The 4567-nt window shown below is 45.3% G+C and overlaps 1 long non-coding RNA gene across 1 annotated transcript; it reads left to right on the top strand.

Moving 5' to 3' along the window:
* The first annotated feature begins 346 nt into the window (after positions 1-346).
* Positions 347-4012, top strand: LOC116081475. Its single transcript, XR_004114906.1, has 3 exons — positions 347-436; positions 1941-2009; positions 3951-4012. It is a non-coding gene; the product is annotated as an uncharacterized LOC116081475 (long non-coding RNA).
* The last annotated feature ends 555 nt before the right edge of the window (positions 4013-4567 follow it).

Below are 4567 nucleotides of genomic sequence, written 5' to 3'. Positions count from 1 at the left end.
TTCACTAAGGTTCTAGGCACATTCAAGGCAAGTGATAGGAGATAGTTCTGTATGACATTAGGAATGGGAGTCATGGTGTTCAGGGACGAAACAGCACACAGCTGCTCTCTGTTGTTTAGCAAGCAGGTCAAGGTAAACTTTGTTAGGATTTAAGTTTAAGGACTTCCTGTCTGCCACATTCCATGTTCCCTTCCAGTATTCTTCCCCACGCAAGGTGCATGCCATGACTCATCACTGGAACACACATGACATGTCTCTAGGTAATTATATGGAGAAAAAAAAGAGACAGCAACTAACCAAAGTCTGAGTGATGGAAACCCTTTCCTTCTTTGCACACCACAGAGGCTGCAGAGAAGGGAGCAGGCTAGTCACAGCTGGGACCACTGATTACAGGGCGGTGTGAGGAAGAAAATGCCGCAGAGATAAATGCTTACTGGTAAGAGGCCAAATGCCAAGGATCCAGAGGAAAGAACTGATCCGTGAGGTGTCACCACCTAGCCTGTGGACTGGCCTGGGAACAAGACTATGAGACCAAACCAAAGGCCAACCTGCTAAGGTCCATGTTCTCACATGGGAACAAGGAAAACTCCACCAACTCAAAATCATCATGGCTACGTATACTCAACATAACTCATATTTTTCAAACAACCAAGTTTTCAGAAAAAAATAACATGAATATCGTTATGTCTTGTGGTCATGCATTCTCGTTCATTGGAAAATCTTGGGCCTTTGCAGGCCACATACTAGCCTCTTTCCTGCCAGTGTTGCTCCAGGACTGGGATTATAGAGGCTTTGAGACCTATATAGACCTATCAGTTTAAGAATACTCCACTATGTTGCCCAAGTTCCACCTCCTATTGTTTTCAGTCAAGACACTGATCCTTGGTAGAGTCACAATGTGGAGTCCAACCCTTCATAGACTCTAAGAACGCAACTCGTAGGTCTGGCCACACCACCCTCTAAGAAGTTGGGTGAAATAACCATCACCATTTTACCATAGTGACCAATTCTGAGGCCAAAGTCACCATAAGAAAATATATACTCAAAATCATGGTGTCAGGGCCCTCGTAACACAGATGAAGGAGTCACGAAGGGATCTATCTCATAATCTGTCCCTGGCCACAACATTTGAGCAGTTAGAGGCTCTGTTGTCATCCATGTATATGTGCATGGACATCATCTGCAGTGGACACAGGTTTCTACCTACAGATAAACAGATGTACAGAATGTGGTACATTCATGCAATGGAATATTATTCAGCCTTTAAAAAGAAAGATTCTGGCACATGCCATAACACCATGTACCTCTGTTTAGAAGACATGCTAATCAGAGAAATAAGCAAATCACCAAAGGACAAGCACCGTGTGGTCCCACTCATACGAGCTGTCCACAGTGACAACACTCATAAAGGAAGAGGCAAATGGGATGGCTGGGGCAGAGAAAGGAGAGTAGAGAGTTGGTGTTTAAGGGCAACGGTGTTTCTATTTGGGAAGATGCAAGGTTCTGGAGGTGGGGGATGGTGATGATCGACAGTGTGAGCGTGCTTCATTCTAGTGAATTCCACATTTGTTAAGACAGAGACTCACAATACAAGCAGAGACAACATTTTTAAAGCACAAGAAGTTCTTTGATGGTCACATCATTCATGCCCAGCTATGTTGGCTAGGAAGTAGGGGCTGTTGGTCGGTGAAAGACAACCCTGAATTTAGCCTTTGTTATAATTTAGAGTTTGAATGCTTCCAAATAGCCCTCTGTTGATGTCTCAGTCTCCAACCTACGAGGGCTGAGAGGAGATGATCGGACCTTTAGGAGGTGGCCCCTAGTGAACAGAAGTTAAGTCGCTGAGGGATGATGTGATTGAAATGAATATTTGATACCCAATGCCTCTTTTATCTCCCTATGCCTCTGTCTCTCTCTTCTTATGCTTTCCTGCTTCCAAGAGGAGGACAGAAAGACTACCTTCACCACATGAACCTGCCAGAAATTGATGCCTCACCAGAAATCCAAAGGTAATCAGGGCAACTGACCATATGCTGAAACCCCACACCAAAACCCAAATAACATTTCCTCCTTTTAAATATCTTTTTGGGCATTTGTCACAGTGTTGGAAAGCAGATCTGAAACTGTGCCAGTGGCTTTGTAATCTTGGATTATTTCAGTTAGATAATTTTATTTCTAGGAGCTGCAATGCATTTGATGGTATCTTTGACTGTGCTGAATATTTAGCTTGTGAAGGAAATGGTTATAGACTTTAAAAGCACCATTTTTAGCAAAATGTTTTCACAGTGGTTTTTAACCCTGTTTTAAGTATCATCTGCAAGTGATCAATAGCAAATACTGTTCTTTTAAGTGCCCCCCTTGTCTTCGGTGGAAGTAATGCTGAAATTGTCTAGACAGGAAGCAGGCTGCAAGGTAGCCTGTGGAACCCCAGTTTTGCCCCATCTCTCTGTCTTCCTTCTGCGTGCCAGCACTCCCCTGTTCCCACTGTCCATCTCAGTCTATCCCAAGGAAAGGAGATTGTTTTAAAGCTTTACCCACCTTCCACCCTAGGGACTAATATGCAGTCTCTCCTGGGGAGGCTCCTAACTTGAGATGGGGATACAATTCAGTTGTTCCCTCTACTGAAGCATCCACAGGAAACCGGTTGTGGTAGTAAAGTTTTCTATGTGTCTTCACAGTGGCAAAAGGACAGACTTCAAAAGAGGCCATAGGAAGAAAGTGATCCAATAATGCCTTGAAAAGCAGAGGTAGATGTCCAGGCATGAAACCGTGGGCCAGTGGGAGTGCTTGTTTCGATGGTGGGTGAAAGGAATGCCTTTAACAGGTCTCCCACACCCAGGAGCGCACCTGCCTGCACAAAAATATCAGGACCCAGGCCGGGAGAGAGGGTGGCTCCTGACAACCTGACTCCGACACCAGCTGCTTCCCCATGGGAAATACCGTTCACTCCCCCATAGCTGTCTGAAAGTGCAGACTGTACTGAAGCCCAGATGCAAAATACTTTTCCCTATATATCCATCCCTGTATGCATGTCTATGATAAGGTGTACTTAGTGACATTTAATAAGACAGTAGGCAATTAAAGCAGTATAGTTTCTCCTTCTTTGTGCCTTCATGGAAAAAAGATTTGCCCTTACCTTGGGTCTTAGCAACCTCTTCATACAAGGTTTTCCTTTCCTTAGTAAGTCAAGAATTCCCCTCTTTCTCTTACAGGAAACACATTTTTAGTTTCCTTGACACGTTCCCCCTTCCAGCAGCATTACTCTTGCCCTTGGGGCCATCTTAGGGATAATTTTGTGACAAACACTGTAGTGCAATGACAACCTGATGGCCACAATGGCCACTGAGAGATTAAAGGTGAGTAGCATATAGAGTGTGGACCTGCTGGATGCGAGATGAGTCACATCCTGGGTGAGGCAGCATGCTGGCAACATGGCAGGGGTTTCATCACCCTACTTAGGTGGTACACCGTTTAGGACATGAGTTGTTGATTCAGGGGCTTTTCCATTTCAGACTGTGATTGGCCAAGATTAGTGAGACTACAGAAAGCAAGAGTACAAAGCAAAAGCTCTGTTCTTCTCAATGGGAGAGGATGAAGACCCTATTGGGTTGGGCAAAGACTTGCTAGCCAATGTCACAGCCACTCCATCAAGCTTACAGGGGAGAGTAAGTGTACCCCAAGTGGATGTCTCAGTGCCAGAAGGCTGCCCAGGCACTCCAGCCTCACAGGGGAGGCCCGGGAGCTTTGGGTCAGTCCTTCCTCTCACATGGAAAAAGAGTAAGGAGCCACAGTAGAGAGACAGGAGAGAAAAAGCTCTTCAGCCTTTCTGGGCACTTCTGTGGGAGGCTGGGCCAGCCTATATGGAAGTTGGTTTCTAGAAGCCCCAAACCCATCATTTCCAAGCAAATTCTGAATGACCTCTTGTGTTACATGTCTTCTCTTTTTCACAGTCACCCTCTCCATCAGTTCTAGCATTACTGTCAGTCTTGAAAAAGCAAAATAAGATCATGAGAGGACAACATATGGAGGAGGTGACCCTTGCCCTGTGCCCGTATCCTGGACCTGGCTGGTAGCCATGCAGAAGACAAAGTCAGTGGCTTTCAGCTTAACCTCACGATGAGGCAATCTTCAGGAATCCAGAACCCTTTACTGCAGAGTTCTTAAGAAAATAGTGGCTGCATTTGACATGTGGGTGGCAATGAATCAATGCAGGCAGGCAACTTCCTTACAGAATCTTTTCTCGTCCTTCGTTCCTTGTTCCCACCCTTTGGCATAGCTCCTCTGGGGCTTTTTTTTTTTTTTCTTCCTGAAGGTAGGGTTATGTGTACACGCTTGTAGCTGGTGATATGCCAATAGCTTGACTTCAGGATACATCGCCTCTCCTTCCATGGATGATGAAGACCACAGATGTGAGGACCCACGATTGAGAGCAGCTCAGACATTTTCTGGGAGTTGGACCTGTGCTATTTGATGCTTGACTGGGAAGATGCATGATGCCCACTTTGCCTGATTAGAAAATCCCCAGAAAAGTTCTTGCACAAATGTTCAGTCTTCTGGGAAGAGGTGG

This window comes from Mastomys coucha, unplaced genomic scaffold (genome assembly GCF_008632895.1).
Source record: "Mastomys coucha isolate ucsf_1 unplaced genomic scaffold, UCSF_Mcou_1 pScaffold7, whole genome shotgun sequence".
NCBI classification, from domain to species: Eukaryota; Metazoa; Chordata; class Mammalia; order Rodentia; family Muridae; genus Mastomys; species Mastomys coucha.
This window is presented reverse-complemented; position numbering and strand designations above follow the sequence as displayed.